Raw genomic sequence first — 20,186 nt, 5'->3', positions numbered from 1 at the left:
GCACTCTCTACAATTATCAAGTCCAGAAGAAAGTTGAATGTCAAGTGATTAAAAGAAGTCCCTGGGCGGACGGGGACGCTCCATCTCGCTAGGAGAGGCAGAAAAAGAATCAGCAAGAGCTTAATTGTTTCTCTGTGGCAGCAATAACGGCAAAGTCAGGGTTGTCACTACAAATCAGTCAGTGGGGAAAGCCAAGTCGGCATCAGAGCGCTCGCGTCCCGGAGGGGGCTCGGCTGGACGGTCCAGCGGTCATCGCCGAGGACCCGACGGCCGAGAGCCGGGACGAGCTCCCGGAGTTCCGACCACCCCGGGCCTTGGGATTCCCAGTCCTAAGCACGACTTACCCACATGGTGGCCATTTGTTTCTCTAAGCCCGGTTCCCAATCGAGAGCGACTTCCATGGCCGGCAGTGAATCCGCCTGGTGATGTGCCTTTGAGCCCGACTGTCAACGTCAGAGTGGCGAGCATGGTGAGACCCCCGCCGGGCCGCCGGCCCCAAGAGCGGGCCCTCACCACCTGGGGACCCGCTCTGGGTACACTGGAAATATTTCTCTTAGATGTTTCTAAGGCTTTAGGTACATAGTTCTGTAGTCAGAAATTTCACCCCTGCAAAGCATATTTAATTAGAAAAATTCTTGGGTGTGCTTGCCTGCATTTCAGAGTAACTGTGTAATCAGAGCTTTATCTCGTGGGCCATCTTTTGTGCGATCACATGGATCCCAAACAGCAATCCCAAAGCAAGAACCAGCGCTCGCACAGAGCCAGCGTGGGGAGCCCCATAGAATTCTTAAATAATTAAACTCACTATCATTGTATGTAAGGCACCGGGCTGGGAACCAGAAGTCCCTGCCTTCAAGAAGCTGATGGTCCAGAAGGAGAATTAGACCCACAGAGAAATACAAAGTCCAATGGGGCGAGAACAGAGCTGAGCCAAGATGCCGCGGGAAACTGGAAAGGAACAGATGACCTCGATGCCTCAGGGACCCGGCCCCTTCCTGGGCCCCCTGGCTCCCGGTGCCTTCCCTCTGGGATGACTTCCCATTGGCTATCTCTATACAGACACCTTTCTAGTCACATGTATGTCAATGGCAGGTACACATACATACACATGTTAATATACAGGGCACGTGTCTCTCTGTGTACATGTGTGTTTGTGAGTACATACAGAAACTCACAATATACACACATGCACATTAGAATGTATTCTTCTTAAGGGCAGGGAATAAGGTTTGCTCCTCCTGTATCCTCAGCACTTCGCAATCGTGCTTGGTATACAGTAAGCACTTAATAAATCTGTGCTGTTATGAATCTAATGGAATATTGTTCTTTTTTTAATAATAGCTTTTTATTTTCCAAATACATGCAAAGATAATTTTCAACATCCATCCTTATCAAACCTTATGTTCCAAATTTTATTCCTTCCTTTCTCCCCATTCCTTCCCCTAGACAGCTAGTAATCCAGTATAGGTTAAGCATGTACAATGGAATATTGTTCTGTAAGAAACGCTCAGCCCGATGATTTCAGAGAGACTGAGAGGAACTGACGCTGAGTGAAGTGAGCAGGACCAGGAGATCGTTGTACACGGCGACAGCGAGATTATACGTGATCAATTCTGATGGACGCGGCCCTCTTCAGCAATGGGGTGATTCAGGCCAGTTCCACAGCCTTGTGATGGAGAACCATCTGCGCCCAGAGGAGGACTCTGGGAACTGAGTGGGGATTACAACATAGCGTTTTCACTTCTGTTGTTGTTTGCTTGCACATGGTTTTCTTTCTCATTTTTTCCCTTTTGATTTGATTTTTCTTGTGCAGCGCGATAATTATGGAAATATGTATGTATATATTGGACTTAATATATATTTTTACCATGTTGAACATAAAAAAAAAAAAATACTACTCTGGATGTCTGTGTGACACTAAGTGCTTTATTTTATGCTAAAAAAGGCAAAATTCTAGGCAGGTTCCACCAGACTGTCAGAGGGGAATCTGACACAAAACAATGAAGGTGGAGGGGGACTTTCTTAGAGTTCTGTGTCCTTGGGGCTGGGAAATAGCAGGTTCTCAGTAAATGTGGAGGCAATAGAGTACAAGGGAAAACATGCTGGATTTGGAACTAAGCCCTCTGACACTCACGGCCTGTCACTCCAGGGGGCGAATCCTCCCTGGCTCTCAGTTTCCTCATCTGTCAAAGGAGGGGGTTGGGCTCAATAATAATTATGAGAGTTAACGTCGATACTCTTCTTTGAGATTTGCAAGGCCCTTTATAGCTGTTCCTGCAGGTGCTGGGATTATCTCCATTTTGTAGATGAGACTGATGGAGGTTAAATACTTGTAGCCCGTAACTAGTAAGTGTCGAAGGCAGAATTCAAACTCGGTTCTTCCTGTCTCCATCTCCCAAGCTCTGAAAGGGGCTGACCTTTGTCCTCTTGACCTATGCAGCCCCGGGCCATTTCTAAATCTATGAGTTCTGAATCTATAATTGATCATGGGCTCATAAGAAGACAACTGAGAAAGAAAGGTTGGAAGTCAAGGGGACCAGGGAGGAGAAAAGTCGGGATGAGTAGAACAGGAAGACCAAGGATGCTCTTCTCAGATCCCTGGGGTCTTCTGGGGCAAACGTTGTACACTGCAGTCATGAGGAGTGCGGTAGAAAATCAGAGACGTGGCCAACGAACTGCAGAGCGGCCGGGGGCTCAGTGGGTGTCCGGCGACCCCCAGTGTGGTCTGGCACACATTCCTCCTACGCCAGATAGTCTCTGAGGGTCCTCCCAGCTTCAGACCTGCGCACTTAATAAGCGTTTATTAAACGTCTCAGATGGCCCGGTATGAGAGCACAAACGCACGGTGATCGGTTAATACCCCAGATGGCTCCCAACCCCCAAGCTCCCTTTTTCTTTCCCCTCATGTTCCTCGACCAGCACAGACATTCCCTCCCACTGTGTCTCCAAGCAGAGTCCATGGCGCTTGGGGGTCTCCAAGACCCCATGAGCCACCATGCTCTGCCACCAGGGTTGTTCATCATTGGGGAAGACACGCTGAAGTTTGCCTCGGTCCGGATTGTCCGTTAGACTTCCCCGTGGCTGACCAGGGAGCAAGCGCCCAGCGCAGACCAGCCGTAGAGGTCCCAGCTGCCTCCTTGGGCCTATTTACCAACCTTTTACAGGGGAAAAAACATTTCCACAGACGTGGTATCTTTAGTCGACTCCCTAATCCCCCGGATTAGAATTCTCCAATAAAGCACAGAAATCCCCTGGTTCATCTCCAATTCAAACGCACTTCGGCTCCGAGAGGAGCTCACCTTTGTCCTCTTGACCTATGACAAGCGCTACTTAAATAGTGCAAATCCCCACGTGATGATCTCGGGATCTTGTGTCTGTGCTTCTCTCTCAGGGAAATCACGACAGAATTTCATGGATATTTCATGTCAGTCCTTTCCACTGATTCCAACAAAACCACCATCAAAAGCCAAAGACTGGGTTTGCAGTGAGGGAGATTGCAGTTCAAATACATGATCCTGGGCAAGTAACATCCTCAGGCCTCGTTTTCCCCATCATAAAATGGGAATAACGATAGCACTTTCTCTGAGGATCAAATGAGATAATATCTGAAAAGTAATCTGAAAACCCCAAAGCTCCATTTAAATAGTATCTTTCACTTATCCTATCTTGGGGTAGATATGGCCCTCATGATGCAACTATCCTATCTCTGGGCAGGGAAGAGGGCAAACATGGCCTTAGACGCTTCCTAGCTGCGGGACCCTGGGCATCCCACTTAACCCTGCCTGCCTCAGTTTCCTTTTTTTGTAAAAAGCCAGAGAAGAAGAAGGCAAACTCCTCCAGTAGTTTTGTCAGTGAACCACCAAATGGGGTCACGAAGAGTGAATAAAGACTGAAAGTGCTTCAGGTGGGAGGAAAAGCTCCTCTATAAAGATCCGCCAACCTGAAGAGTTCTACAGGCCGGACTCTTCTGAGGTGGCTGGAATTTACAGGTAGAGAAACTGAGTCAAAGAGACATATTTAGGTGGTAACTGGGAAATGAGGGCTCTCTGCTCTGGAGCCTCATCAGTTCCCAAGAGTCAGCCAGTTCTCTTCTTTTCTCACGTCTAATATCTAAACACTTCAGTGTTTTTAATAATATTAAAAAAAATTAGTGTTTTTAGCGATTTTAGTGTTTAGAAAATAAAACCTGAAATCGTAGCTTTGCCTGCAATCCTCCCTGCCCCGGTTCGACTTCTCTGCCAGCGGCTGTTCATTTGATCTGCTCCTGACAGCGAACAATAGCCACCGATATCATCGGTTACAGGAATAAAATGGATATCTTTCAGCAGGAGACATGAACCGAGGGGGAAGTCAGACAGGATTAATCAAGCGCACCAGGAGAGGAGTTCTGTGTTAACTGCGGGCCTTGTGGCTGCCTCAGAACCAGCCAGCCTCCGTGACTCAGAGGGGCTGAGTCAGATGCTCAAGGGAGAAGCGAATGAACCAGAAAGCAGCCGGTCCCCAGCACATCTGGGCAGGAATGAACACAGACACCCAGGGAGCTGTGCAGCGGGCGAAGAGCTTTACAAAATGCGTCTCCATGCGGGCCACACGACAGCCCCCGAGAGGAACGTAGGAGACCCGCCGTTGGTTTTGTCCAGATGAGGAAACTGAGGTTCCCTCTTCTGCCCCCCTGCTCACCTCGCACCTCCCAGATTCTCCATCTCTGTCTTACATGAAGAGGGGCCCTTCTCCTTGCCAAACTCCTGGGACGCCGTCCCATCCTGTCTCCTCCCTCGGTCTCTCTCTGGCTCCTGGCTGCTTCCCTGCCACCTACAACGTGCCCCCATCTCCTCTATGCTCAAAACTCCCTGCAAACGACCCACCGACTCCACGACCAGCTGGCAGCCCAGCTCTCGCCTCTTTTATGCTAACTCCTGGAGAAGGCTGCCTGCTATAGGGGCCTCCATTTCCTTTCCCTCATCCCCACTGACCTTGTCACTCAACCAACCTCCCAGAGTCATGAACGGTCCCTGAATGGCCTCTTCTGGATCCTCGCCCTCGCCCTCTCTGCGGACCGGAAGCCTGTGGGTCAGCCTCCTCTCCCTGAGGTTCCGGTCTCTCTCTTTCTCCCCATGTGACGACTGCCTCGTTAGATCACAGACTAAGCAGAGGGGGAGAAGAAGGCCCGGTGCTTGAGTGAAGGGAGTCTGGAAGGGCTTTCAAAGCCAAACAGAAAGTTTCTTAATTGATCTCAGGGGCACCTAGAGCACAGATAGATTATGATACTTGCCCAGGGTCCCAGAGCTAAAGTGTGTCAAGTGTGACTCGAATCCAAGTCCTTCCTGACTCAAAAACCGGTCTCTTATCCAACCCACCAAGCGTCTCTGGCAGACTTATATTTATCTGAATAGTAAGCATTCATCTACCTCACTCGGAGGGCTTAATGTCTGTCCTCGAGGAAGCAATGGATTTTTATTGAATGAGCACTAATCATTATCAGCAGGTCTCCGGTTCCTTATTTAGTCAGAGCAGAAAAATAGCTTTATTTTTATCCTAATCTCAGTGAATCATGCATTCATTCATCCCCTACCGGCATAATAGCCTACCTTGTTCAAAGGCTCCTTCTGCATTTTCCTGGGAATTACAAAATGGCCTCTAAGCTTCTTTGTCCATATATAACCCCATGATCATTACTAAAACTTACATAACTTTTGACAGGAGCTCTGGAGAAGCCGGGGATTTCGCTGTTGGGTTTTTGGTTATTTTAACTAGACCTCCAAGAGGGATATTTTGAAAAAACCCATCCCAGCTCCTTTTTTTTTTTTTTTTTTTTACAGTAAATCTTAAACATTCCATGTCCCAAACTGAAAGGCTCACACATTAATAACTCTGTTTTCCTCCCAACCACGCAAGGCTATTGACTCAAAGATAATGCTTCATCAACACTAATGAACCCAAAATAGTCAGATCCTCCTACCTCTGGGTAATACAACACCCAATTTAATTACTGGGCAAAGAAAACACAGTTTGTTTTCTATTTCGAGATGCGATTTTCAAAGTAGCGCAAAGGAGGGGAAGAAGGTTTTGAAAACACGTTTTATGCTGGCCGATTGTTTCGAGAAGTTGGAGAACAATGTGTTCTAAAAATACTTCCCCATCCATCCATCTTCCTATACTTCCCCTACTTTGTGAGCCGCTGGACACCGTATGCCGAGGCCAGGGCAGATGAATCACGCTTTTACAGCCTGCCGGGGAAGAGGGGGCTCGGGTCCGCTGCAATCTTTTCCAGTTTGGGTCTCCATTCTGAAGTGATCCGGTTTATAGATCTTTCTGAGCAGTTCGCCATGATTTTACAGAGATCTGCTTGTTGACTACATGCTTAACATGTGAGAAAATCTTTGAGCGACACAAATAATACATTTCCCAAGTATTGAGAGAGGGATGACTGGAGGATGTTCCAATGGGCATCCATGCAATGACAAGATCGTCCCCGGATGATGGAGGGGACTCAGCATTCAAAGCCCAGATGGGTTATACTATTGAAGAGACTATCCTCCCGTGAATGAGATCCCTGACCTCTCCAAATATCTGAATAAATCTATCAAACAGACACTTAATCTTGGCAATTTTACAAATGTAGGCAGTGCCTAAAAGGCTGCTGGGAAGGTCAGAGCATTGCAAGATTTTCATCATTACTCCTCTTTTTAAATTGTTTTAGGGTTTGGGAAATACTTTCCTCCCGACCCTCTTTCAAAATAGGAAATATTCTTACGTCAGTCCCATTTCACAGAAGAAGAGGCTGAGGTCCTGAGAGGGCATGTGATTTGTTCAGGGTCACACAATGAGTAATCATCAGTGCCAAGTTAAGTAACTGAGGCTCCTGGATTCAGAGTTGGGATGAACCTTACAGTACATCTGGTATAATCCCTTTATTTTATAGATGGGGAAACTATGTCCCAAGCTGATGATCTGACTGAGGATCATAGAGATGGAGCTGAAAAGGGCTTCCCAAAACATCCAGAAAAGAAGAAAATAAGCATTTATTAAGCACCTACTGTGTGATAGACTACTACACAAATAACTCATGATTCTCACAACAACCTAGGGAAGTAGATTCCCCACTGTTTACAGTTGAGAAAACTGAGGCAAACAGAGGTTTGCCTCACAGTCGCATGGTCACACAGCCAGCTCTGTGTCTGAGGTTAGGATTGAATTCAGGGCTGGTTTGATTCCCATTTTACAGAGGAGGACACTGGGGCGTGGAGAAAGGAGGAGTGATTTGTCCAAGTACATAATTCAAAGCTCTGCAGTTGTGTTAGTGCCCTCCCACCATCAGAAGAAATTGCAGCCCCTCTACAGTCTGGCAGATGGTCCTTAGAGTTGCTGGGGAACCACGCCCATCCGTTCCTTCCCACTCCCCAGCCAGCCCAGTGAGGGACCTTAGCGAGGTCAGCCCTGAGATGACAGCTACAAGTTCTGTCCTGTCAGGCTCGCTTTCAAAGACCTTCCACGTTGGTCGGGCCCATCGGCAGGCCCTGCGGTTCATGCTCTGAACTCTGAAAGAATTCATCCACGATGGCTCTCCTCGGCCCCAAATATTCCCCACCGGGAGGTGAGAAAACTGACATGACATCTTTCGGCCAGATTCTGTAAATATTACAGAATCTCCTGAGGAGGAATTATTCTTTCACTGCACGAAGAGAAAGCTCCCCCATTAGGTTTCTTGCTCCATGTTCATCATTATGTAACAGCACTTTGGTTCTCCGAGGTTCTTCTGCCCTTCCCCTTGCCCCCACTGCTATAAAGTAAAACGCTGAAAAGCTGATTCACATTTTTTCAGAGAAATCTATTTGTATAATATGTCTGTCTCAATAGTCAACTTTTGGGATAAAATGTGAAGTATGCAGCTGCTAATCTCTCCGGCTTCAGTCCTGGCTAGCTGAGTCATCAAATCCCGATTTGATATGCTCCATTTAGCCAATCAGTCATTTTTTTTAAACTCAGAAGAACTACAGCTATCTCAAAAGCAAGATTTGTGGTCATTCCGTGTCTGTAGGTATCTTGGGTTGAATAATAGTAAGGAACCCCACAGGGTGTTATTCTGAAACCAAGTGGTCAGCAATGACCACAAAGAGCCATAGAACCTTAGAACCGCCAAGGCCACTGAGTCGAGCCCCTTCTCCCATGTACCTTTCTGCTGGAAGACTTCTCCCCTTTCTTTCGGGGATGACTTTCCTTCCAACAGGAGAAAGCTCTCTGAGCTCCAAAGGACAAGGAGCCAGTTTCATACAACTAACCGACTACGGGAACCTCCCAGTTAAATTACTAACCAGAATTCATTAATACTTGAGTGGATGTTTACAAAAGATGCCGTCATGCTCATCAATTTGAAAATATCACTGAGTCACTTGGCTCCTCGGTATTCCTGAGTTTCCAGAGTCTTCCATAAAAAGTCAGAGAGAAGAGAAAGGGAAATATTGGTCACCACTGCAATCACCACCATGGCTCACTTTTTGCTTCACACTTCTGAGGTTTGGTTTGATGACCATGTTACAGAACGTGAAATCAGAACGACCTGAGTTTTCATCTTTTTTATCTCTCAGTGTCTGCGATCCAGGACAAATCACTTCATTTCTCTATGCCTCAGGCTACTCATTTGTAAAATGAAAGAATTGGACCCGATGGCCTCTAAGGTCCATCCCGGCTCGAAATCAGTGACCTTTTAGCCAAGTTCTGACCTTTTTATAAGCTTTTCATTGGTCACAGGTTCATTGAAGCACAAATTTAGAATGAAAAACATCATTCAAAAATAACACGAAAAACAAATTCTTTGGAAGAATTTTTCAATCATCCTTAGTATAATTAGATGCTCTTCTAGACCCCCAAACAATTGTTACAACCAAGAACCGGGAGCTCTTTCTGTTTAGTCTCTGGGCTGGGTAGTGACTTTACTAGCAAATTCCCTGAAACATTTGAAATTTTACATTAGAGCATTTATAACCTAGAATAACCCATCTCCTTGAAACAGTAAAACCTACTTGGATAACCTTGCAAACCAATAGCTACAGAGGGCAATTCCATTTCTTATCCCAGGCCTGATAAGGAGGCAAATCAATCTCTCTCCTTCTATTCCCTCTCTTTTCTCCCCCTGTCTCTTTCTCTGTCAGCACTCTTTCCCTCTGTCTGTCTGTCTTTCTAAATTATTATTTATCTTATTTTTTTAAAAAAGAGCAAAAAAATAAAAATAAAAAGGAAGACAAAACAAAATAAAACAGAATATTGTCACGTGTCCAGAAGAATATCAGGGAGAGTTCAAAATATAGAACAATAAATTACCAGTTCAAGAAAGGATATATAACAATAGAAGAAGTTCTATTAATGAGTATCCATGTTTTTTTAACTTTCTTGTAGGTTGTTCTTTTGCTCTCTACTGCACACATTAGAAAATTTATTCTTTTTTTCCCCTTTATTTCCTCCATCTCCTCTAAACAGGTTATAGTTAAGTTCTATTCTCCCTTCTTCCCTTTTTTTCCCTCTCTCCCTCCTTAAACACACACACACACACACACACACACACACACACACATACAGACTGAATATATTTATTATATATATTATGCACATCTATATACATTTTTAAAAATCAGAACACTGTTCCCATTGGAGAAGGCATCCCTCAGAAAGCCAACCCTCCCCCATTTTCCTAGAAGTTTCCTTCGCATCAAAGTTGTCTATTTTGGATTGCATTTGATGCATATGTGTTATTTTCCTCCAAGAGAATGTAAGTACCATGAGGGCAGGCTCTGTTTGGGTTTGGCTATTTGTACCCAGTACTCTGCTCACTGCCTGGTAGCGAGTAGGCAATTAATGTATGATCAGTGAACGAATACTGTTTTAACCCTTTTCACTAATGAGGAAAAACTATTTTTTTGAAGGAGAGAAGAAACCGGGATCGTTTTCAATCACCAGGCTTTCCTCTCCCAAATGTCTCCTCATGCATTCTCCATATCTGTAGAAGGATCATTCGATAGCTTAGGTTGTTGATTGGGGCTTCTGCAGCCATTGTCCCGGCGAGCCGCCATGGGAGCCGGCTGCTGCTCGTCCTCTCTCTGTTCCTCTTCAATCCCTCCAGACTGGTTCTCCTCAGCACTGGCCTTATTTAGTTCAGGGAGGCAGAGCTGCCATGATGTCCAAACACCTATGTCCCTGGGGCCAGATCTCCTTATTTGGGAATTGATAAACACGTGCATCCTTTTCTGGCCCTCCACTCTCCTCCCTTTCCCTAGAACTGGCTGCCACAAGGAAAAGATACTTCTCTTTTCCATGGAATCAAAGACGAGAGCATGTCCAGTCATTCAGCCTCTGCATCACGCTTTCCTTTGCTGTCAGATTCTCCGCCAGCAATGGAATTTGCTCCACGTCCTATCCCCAACACGTCCAGTGTTTGCAGAACTCCCTTGGGAACCAGACAATAACATGGTAACGAAGCGGGACAGAGCGCAATGCTCTCTGTAAGGTGATCCAGTCCTCTGGCTGGCCCTCTTTCCCAACATAACCGAGTGCCCATCTACAAGACCTTAGGTAAGTCACCTACACCCCCATCACATCATTCCAAGAAGTGAAGGGACTGGGCTCGGAAGCTGTCTGAATTGCATTCCCCCTTATCTCCATCATTTCGGGACTCCTGAATCTTTCCACTGTTTTCAGGTACTAGAAAGTTAATTTTTGAATTTATTTCCATTGTATCATAAGTCAGTAGTACCTGAGGATTTCACTCAAACCACCTTGGAATTAGTCAAAAGTACATTTCTCCCCAAATCCTTGAGCCACTTTTTGGGTTGTTGGACCAAGTCTTACAATATGGCAGCTAAACATATGTTTGAAATCTGAGGGGAGGTTGGGCCGTCTAGTCTCATCTTAATCAAGGTTCCTTCAATGGGTCAGCTCGGAATGAGCATCTCTATGCTTATTTGTACATTACAAAAATACTGGAGACGACCAAGATGGCCGCCTGTGCGCACTTCTCTCTTGTGGATGCCCAGGCATGAGAGCCCATTTTTTAACTTCAGTGAAAACACGATCATCCATATCTCGCTGGAAAATGTTTGCAGCGGGGGACATTTGTACTGATAAAGAACTCAGGAAACCACAAGGCATAGCTAAGGAAAATTCAGCCAGATCTCGTTCATGACTCACCTCGAGTGTCTAGTCTGAACTTCTAGGGTCTTTCATCACAACTGCTCTGTTCTCTTATTCCGGGATGGGAAGAGGGAAGGAAGGAAAGGAGGAAATATGGAAGGAAGGGAGGAAATAAGGAAGGAAGGAAGGGAGGTAATAAGGAAGGAAGGAAGGAAATAAGGAAGGAAGGAAGGAAATAAAAAAGGAAAAAGGAGGGTAGAGAGGAAATAAGGAAGGAAGGAAGGGAGGTAATAAGGAAGGAAGGAAGGAAATAAGGAAGGAAGGGAGGAAATAAAGAAGGAAGGAAGGAGGGTAGAGAGGAAATAAGGAAGGAAGGAAGGAAATAAAAAAGGAAAAAGGAGGGTAGAGAGGAAATAAGGAAGGAAGGAAGGGAGGTAATAAGGAAGGAAGGAAGGAAATAAGGAAGGAAGGGAGGAAATAAAGAAGGAAGGAAGGAGGGTAGAGAGGAAATAAGGAAGGAAGGAAGGGAGGGAGGTAATAAGGAAGGAAGGAAATAAGGAAGGAAGGAAGGAAATAAGGAAGGAAGGAAGGAAATAAAAAAGGAAAAAGGAGGGTAGAGAGGAAATAAGGAAGGAAGGAAGGGAGGTAATAAGGAAGGAAGGAAGGAGGGTAGAGAGGAAATAAGGAAGGAAGGAAGGGAGGGAGGTAATAAGGAAGGAAGGAAATAAGGAAGGAAGGAAGGAAATAAGGAAGGAAGGAAATAAAAAAGGAAAGAAGGAGGGTAGAGAGGAAATAAGGAAGGAAGGAAGGGAGGAAATAAAAAGGGAAGGAAGGAGGGTAGCGAGGAAGTAAGTAAGGAAGGAAGGGAGGTAATAAGGAAGGAAGGAAGGAAATAAGGAAGGAAGGAAGCACCTTTCTGGGTAAAACATATGACCCCTGCAGATACACATAGATAGCTATAAAAAGAAAATCGGTTCTTTTTCCAGAAGGCAAATCGTAGACTCCCACTTGTAGGGTGTCATTCCTTCGATCAAAGAAATCCTCACAAAGGGAAGTCAAAGTAGAACAAATGAATTCAACTGTCAATTACCCAAACCAGCCTTTATGTTCCTTCATTGCATAAGCATTTATTGAATGCCCACTCTATGACTGTCACCCGAGCTAAACAAACGCCAACACGTAACAGTCCCTGCCCTCAAGAAGCTTACGTTCCATTACATTCAATATGTCTACCAAAGCAGCCGGGTGGCCCAGTGGATAAAGCATTGACCCTGACGTCAGGAGGACCTGAATTCAAACGCAACCTCAGACGCTTACTAGCTGTGTGACTCTCGGCAAATCATTTAATCCCAATTGCCTTTAAAAAAAAAAAATCTTCCCACAGATTCCATGACAAATTTAGAAATGTTGATAACAAACTCAACTTTAAGGGTGATTCCCAGAGGTGTCGAATTTTAGATCCAGAAGCAAGACATTTTGAGCTGAGAAATCATCACAAGTGCCAACGATCCCAGAGCTAATGGGTAGGCCTAGAAATTGTTTTTAAATAACAATTTTTTGATGGATTCCATCATGACCCCAGGATCATCTTTTAAGACTGTAGCAGCCTTAGTATCCCGCATCCCTAGAATGGAGGGCTGTGGGAGCGGAAGGCAGAGCAAAGAGCTCCCAAACCAGCTATCTCTTCATGTCCTTGGGACTATTGGGGTCTCTTCCTTTTTCCCCATCGCCTCCATTTTGTAGCTCCCAAATTTTACGGGTCAGCTTCTCCTATTAAACTGTAAGCTCCTGAGGTCAGGGGCAGTGTAACTTTTTACATTTGTCTCCTCAGGGCTTAGCACAACCCCAGGGACACTAGTTGCCTGACGGCTAGCTGCTGCCTTCTGCTACCAGAAACAACAGCTTTCTGGCTGCAGGTGAGTCTCAATGGGGCACAATCCCTTTCATGCCACTACACTGATGTCCTTCCCTGTAGATCTCCTCAGTGTGGGGAACCTTTCCATCGACACAACTGTAGTTCTTCCATTCCCTAACACAGGGGCAAACACTGGGAGACCAAACTCCAAGACTTCCTGGTCCGGCAGGCCTGGGAGAGCTTGGGCTCCAGCGGGACTATCCTTCAGGGCCCTAACGTGTGATACAAGGAAGCGAGCAGGTAGAAACAGAAGGGCAAGGCCCCTTCCTTCCTCCCATAATCCCCTTTACAAAGACAGCTTTGTGACCACCACTAACTCCTCACAGAAACCTTATTTCATGTGCTCCTCCCGTTGCTCCGGGTGGAACTCCCCCAGCACATGGCAGCCAGTTTTTCCAATCTGATGGGAAATTAAATTTCACCCTTTGATTGAAATTGGCCAGTTTCCATCACAGGGGAAGCCTCATTATGGAACACCATAAACCCTAAAGAAAACAGTGGCCCCTCTCAGCCCCAAAGGTGGCTTTTCTCTCCCTGGTAATTAGCTGGATCTGATCAAAGAGAAAGGGGATTTTTAAAAGACCAAAAGAAACTCAACTACCCTCATTCTACAACCCAAGGTCTTTAAACAAGGACACGGCAGCCTGCAAACGCACAGGTTTGGGTTCAGGGCTTGGACTCAAAGGACCTTTTGAGTTGTCTTCCAGCTCGGGATTCTGGGATTAAAGATTTGAAAAGTCTCCCCCCGCCCCCCAGCCTTGGCCAGAATTTCCAACCAGATGTGTTTTTCTTATTGATGAAAAACAAACTTCACACACACACACACACACACACACACACACACACACACACACACACTTTTTTTTCTTGCTCCACATCAGTGATTTCATTGTTCTCATCACCATGTCCCCTTATCTTCTTTAAGTCACTATTTGCACCCAGGGCTCCAAGTGAGATAAAAAAGGAATAGGGGAACACTTCTGACAATTACCACATGCTCCCCACCCCCAAAAAGGAGAAACAGGTAGACTGTTCTAACATGAGCTAACAACAGGTCCAAACTCCATGAGAGGATGGAAGGAAGGAGAGAACAAGGGAAAAGAAAGGAAAGAAGGAGAGAAGGAGGGACAAAGAAGGAAGAAAGAAAGAAGAAAGGAAAGGAGAAAAAAAGGAGGAAGGGAGGGAGGGAGATAGAAAGGAAGAAAAGAAAGAAGTGAGGGATAAAGGAAGAAAGGAAAGAAAGAAGAAGGGAAGAAGGAAGAAAGAGGAGGAGGGAAGGAAGGAAGGGTGGGATATGTGCCAGGCATGGAGTGAAGGGAAGGAAATAAAAATTTATACAGCCCCTATTATGCACCAAGAATTGTGTTAAGTGCTTTCTTTACACATATCCTTACAGCAACCCTGGGAAGTTAAGTAGGTGCTGTTAGTGTCCCCATTTTTACTGTTGAGGAAAAGGAACCAAAAAGAGGCTGTCCAGTGTCTGAGCTCAGGAACCTCGGACTTGTGGCCTCCATAACAAACATGGTGGGCATCTTGTCCACATGCCCTTGTCACTGCTCCTCGGGAGCCATTTGGACAAGAGAGACACGGGGACAAATAGAGAGGACGAAGCGGAGATACTGAGAGAGATGTTCTCTGCCATCGGGGCAAGTGATTTGGGGAAGAGCAGCCGCGAGGGAGCTGGGGCTGCTGCCCCCAAGGGCACCTTCAGCCAACATGGGCATCGCCCCTTCTATCCCTGCAGTGAGCCCGCCGTGCCTACAGTGCGCCAGCTGTTGTGCCAAGGACTGAAGATGCACAGAAAGGGGGACAGAAGTCCCAGCTGCCATGGAACTCCCGACCTAACGGAGGAGGCAATGCGCAACCAGCTGTGTGCGGTGAGCTCTGGACAGGACTGGACATAGTCAGTCCAGGGGCAGCACTGGCACAAAAGGGGCTGGGGAAGGCTTCCTGGAGGAGGCAGGGGAAGCTGAAGGAAGTCAGGGAAGCCACGAGGCAGAGAGGGGGCGAGTGCTCCAGACATGGGGACAACCAGAGAAAATGCCCAAGATGGAGGCTAGTGTCGCTGAATGGAAGAGCACACTGAAGAGATGACCAACTGTTAGGCAGCCAGAGGAGGATTTGAACCTGGCTCATTCTTACCCGTTACATCTCTGCTGACTCTACCACTGGCGTGTCTGGAAATCTCCTCCTCAAGTTTTGTGTTTGGTAAGGCAAGTCTAGTGGTCCAAACTCTTTACCCACTACAAGAGTGAGGAGGGCAGAATAACTGTCTGACTCCCTAAACCTTTTCCCATGGTTCCTTTCTGACGGGAAAGGAGGCTGCACCTCCCAGGACATCATTGGCTCCGACCCCACGGGCTGTGCCAACATCTGCCGCCTTGTTGGTGGTGGGTCGGGTATCTGGGTGAATCAAAGCTAGCTCTTCAGCTCTGGGTAGATTGCCCGCACTGGGTGGAATTATCTCCCACAAACCGGACTCTCCTCTTGTTACGATGAAGTCGGTCCCAGATAAAGCTCTTTCTGCCATAATTTACTCCCTCATTACTTGCAGTCTCCTAGTCAACAAGTCAACAAGAGGCCCCCTAACCATATATGTCTTGTAAAGACCACTAGGACCTCTTCCATCCTTATCAAGGGGAGTTTAACTTTCTCTCCCTTCATACAACGCAAGAGGCCCTTTAAACCAGAACACTGACTGCCCCAGCCCAGAGAAGATGCTCCAGGAGGAGGCAAGGAGCAGGCAGGGCAGCTGAGGATGGGCTTCCCCACAGCTCAGAAGTTGTAGCGAGCTGTCGTCTCTAGAAGCTGCCAGATCGCTCTCCGGGAAGAGATCTGCTGTGTCTACTCAAATCTTTCAGACAGATTCTTCTTCCTGTAGTGAACCGTTGTCTCCAGGCAGTTGCTGTTAACTCTTGTCCTTAGAAGTGACTTCCCTTCCTGCAGAGAGCCCCGTCAGGCCTGATGTAATGCAGAGAGTCTTCTTCTTGAATCCTGGCTCTGAATCTCCTCCAGCTCCTATCCTTCTCCAGGCCGATCTGCCCTCTGCGCCCATTGCTGTCTCTTTTTATCCTCCCAGAGAATGGGCGTGGGATAATGCAAGGGCTTCTGGGAAGAACCACCCCAGCCAATGAGCTTGCCCCCTCTATCAAGTCAACCTGAGTTCTCACCTTGTAACTATCCAGACAACCTCAGTTCTCACTTAGTAATCCTAACATCTCCCCCTTTCTTTTGATTTAGAACATAGGACAATCATGACCTTGAAACATAAATCCATCAATATGAGAAGTATTACAGATAATTACATAAATTACATAAGCACATAGTAACATAGTAACATAACACATGCTAGAAGTATATAACATAATCATAATCATAAATTGAAAATTTATAAATGTCCATAAGTCCATTGTCCATTATTCTCATCTTGTGTGAGGAAGTCCAATGATTCCTGCTGGTTTTTAAGTTCTTTAACAGTCTTCTTATTATCCATGCTCTTTCAGTGTCAGATGTTTCTTAGATCTTCTCCTTTATTTTGAGGTCTTTCTCTTTTTCTGTCTCTCTCTGATGGACAAGGCGAATATGACTCGTTGGCACCCATCTGATTCCTTCTCCTGCTGAAGAAATACAAGCAAACCCTCTCCCCCAGGCAGTTAACCTATCTGGTCCCTTCCATTCACCACTTTCTGGATCTCTCCACATCACCTGGCGATTATCTAAGGACAGTGGAGATGCTCTCACTGGACACTGCCCTTCTGGTGGGTTATAAAACCTGTCTGCCGGAGCCAGTGCATCTTTGTCAAAAATTAGAAAATTAATGGTATAGAGAACTAAATTTAGAAGTTCCCTAGGGCTACCTGTGGCTCCCCCTTTCTTTTGTTTTTGGAGGAGTGTCTTAATATCTCTGTTTCTTCTCTCTACTATTGCCTGCCCTTGAGGATTAAAGGGTATGCCCGTGGTATGTAAAATCTTATACTGTGCACAAAAGTGTGTAAAATGTTTGGACGTATATGCAGGTCCATTGTCTGTTTTTATTGCTTGTGGCACACCCATAATTGCAAAAGCCTGTATAAGGAATTCAGTGACCACTCGGGCTGTCTCTTTTGCTGCTGGCATTGCAAATGTGAATCCTGAAAAGGTGTCTACCACTACATGGATAAAAGATAGACGACCAAAAGATTTATAATGGGTCACATCCATTTGCCAGATTTCATTGGGTCTCAAACCACGAGGATTCTTCCCTGGAGGGAGTGTAGGAGCATGGAAAGGAAGACAAGCTGTACAGCTTTTTACTATGCTCCTAGCTTCCTCTCTTGTGATTCCAAATTGTAAACGTAAAGCTCGAGCAGCCTGATGATATTTAGAATGAGATTCTTGTGCTTCCTGAAATAAAGGACTACTGGCTAACATGGTTAGAAGGCTATCTGCCTTTGAATTTCCATCAAAAATGGGACCTGGAAGTCCACTATGTGAGTGGACATGCAAGATATAAATCTTGCCTGGATGTTTTCTCACTTGCTCTTGAAGTTCCTTAAAGAGCTGATAAATATTGGAGGCTGCAAATTTTATTTGGGCTGTGGCAATTCTTTGTACTACACCTACTGAATAGGCTGAATCAGTAATTATATTTACGTCTCCTGGGTAATAAGTGAGAGCTAGCATGATAGCAAATAATTCATTCTGTTGAGTGGATTGAAAAGGAGTCCTGATTACTCTCTTTATGGTTAAATCATGAGAGTATATGGCACAAATATTTTCTTTGGAGGCATCTGTAAAGATTGTTGGTCCTTTAAGAGGAACCTTAGAAACCTTTTCTTCAAAAATCCATCGCCAATTATGTAGTAGCCGGGTAATCTTTAATGGAGATCCATGTGCAAAATTTGGAGCGGTGGCTAATAAAATTTGCCATTCTGGGATGGTCTCACAGCATACATTAATCTGTGCGTTAGTATAGAATGTGTATATTTTTTCAGGACTTATCCCAGATAATTGTGTTACTCTCTTAATAGCCTTTAATAAAATCCTAGCCACAAGCACTGGGTAAGGTGTAAGGCTTTGTTCTGGTTGTGCTGGGAGGTTCACCCACTCAATCACTCTGTCTCCTTGGTGAAGGACTGCTGTGGGTGCCTCTTTTGTAGCAAAAACTGATATTTCCAAGGGTTTTTGAGTGACTCTTTCAACCACGTTGGATAAAGCCAGTTCAACTTCTCTCAAAGCCTTTTGTGCTTCTTTTGTAAGCTGGCGTGGTGAATTTAAAGCACTGTCTCCCCTTAAAATATCATATAGAGGTTGTAGTTGATTGGTAGTTAAGCCTAACACTGGACGCATCCATTGGATATCTCCTATTAATTTCCACTCATCTGGATCCAATTCTTCTTCCAGAGAAAAAGAAGGACATATGACCTTCACAGTTCTTAAAAGTTCAGTAATCTCCTCTAAAATTATAATCAATCCTTGGCTTTTCATAACCTTGATGATGCTCTCTAAACATTTTCCTTGAACAGAAGGTGTTTGCCCCATTTCACTATAAGAGATTCCTGGTTTAGCCCTTAACAAGTTAAGTTCCTTATTTATCTATTAGCACGCTCACTTAATCTTTAACAAAGTTTCCTCGTTACTCACGGTTCTGGGTCAGAGAGACTGAGATCTAGATCGGAAGCTTTTCCACTGGAATCAGGACCGTGTCTGTCCCTGTTCGGGCGCCAAATTGCGAAGGTCTGGTCTAGGTCTTCTTGTCAGGATAAGCAAAAGTCCTTGCCCCACGTTGGGCGCCAAATGTAGCGAGCTGTCGTCTCTAGAAGCTGCCAGATCGCTCTCCGGGAAGAGATCTGCTGTGTCTACTCAAATCTTTCAGACAGATTCTTCTTCCTGTAGTGAACCGTTGTCTCCAGGCAGTTGCTGTTAACTCTTGTCCTTAGAAGTGACTTCCCTTCCTGCAGAGAGCCCCGTCAGGCCTGATGTAATGCAGAGAGTCTTCTTCTTGAATCCTGGCTCTGAATCTCCTCCAGCTCCTATCCTTCTCCAGGCCGATCTGCCCTCTGCGCCCATTGCTGTCTCTTTTTATCCTCCCAGAGAATGGGCGTGGGATAATGCAAGGGCTTCTGGGAAGAACCACCCCAGCCAATGAGCTTGCCCCCTCTATCAAGTCAACCTGAGTTCTCACCTTGTAACTATCCAGACAACCTCAGTTCTCACTTAGTAATCCTAACAAGAAGTGATCTTGCTTTCATCTGGTAGAACAGGGTCAAATGTCAGCTCCTTGAGGGCAGGGGCCGAACCCATGGTTGTGCTTTTGTAGAAGGAGCCAGAGGTTCACATCCTTCCCCCTCTCCCTGTCGGACGCTTATGTCTAAGTTTTCTTCACCAAGTCCCTGTGCCTCAGTTTCCTCAACTAGTTTGAGGTCACTCCCCAAAGACCCTTCCCACTCTAGTGCCAGGATCCTGTGACTGTCTGGCTCTGGAGAGAGCATTGGGAGGAATTTAAATCTAGGCCCCCGTGGGCCAATGAGACCCATTTCTGATCCCCTCAAAGCGTGTCTCTGTAATTTGGATCTGGCGTCCACAGTCCTGAGAACAGGTCCCAAGCATCGCCCTGGACCTCTGGCTCCAAAGCTGGGACTTTTCCCTCTGAACTCTGCGGCCCCCCTTGCAGTTAAGATGGTTAAGTTGCTGGGGAGGGTTCAAAGAGCGAGAACATCCCATCAGTCTTTCAAAAGCCCGGCTGGTCATTGGCCAGATGTGAAATCTTTCATCCCCAGGGCGTCCCGTCCAGAAGCGGCTACTGACCCTGAAGTGGGCACCCGCCTCCTCAGAAAGCCTAGAAACAGAACTTCTCAGCACCAAACACCTTGACGTGACTCATGAGATCTCTGAGATCCAGGAAGCCACGTGGAGGGATCAGGGAAGGGAACTAAACAACACCCCCTAAGAGGGGGCCCATCTAGGAGATGCAGTGGTCCCAACCCATGGACTCCCCCACCCCTGCAAAGAGGGAAGGGAGATGCCTTTTCTCATCTCTCCTTTGGGAATGAGAAATCAAACTCTCTTTTAAAGCCAGGAACAAAGGCCGCCGGCCCTCCAGCCTTCTCTTTTGCCCTTCTCTGTTCCCTCAGTGTTTGGCTCAATAAATGCTCACTTAGCCTGTGTCTTC

At 46.1% G+C, this 20,186-nt stretch overlaps 1 protein-coding gene and 1 pseudogene across 1 annotated transcript in view; both read right to left on the bottom strand.

Moving 5' to 3' along the window:
- ARHGEF3 (Rho guanine nucleotide exchange factor 3) overlaps positions 1-20,186 on the bottom strand; it is a 232,921-nt gene that overhangs the window by 64,006 nt on the left and 148,729 nt on the right.
- On the bottom strand, positions 15,609-15,707 carry LOC141552393 (U6atac minor spliceosomal RNA; annotated as a pseudogene).

This window comes from Sminthopsis crassicaudata, chromosome 1 (assembly GCF_048593235.1).
Source record: "Sminthopsis crassicaudata isolate SCR6 chromosome 1, ASM4859323v1, whole genome shotgun sequence".
Lineage (NCBI taxonomy): Eukaryota > Metazoa > Chordata > Mammalia > Dasyuromorphia > Dasyuridae > Sminthopsis > Sminthopsis crassicaudata.
This window is presented reverse-complemented; position numbering and strand designations above follow the sequence as displayed.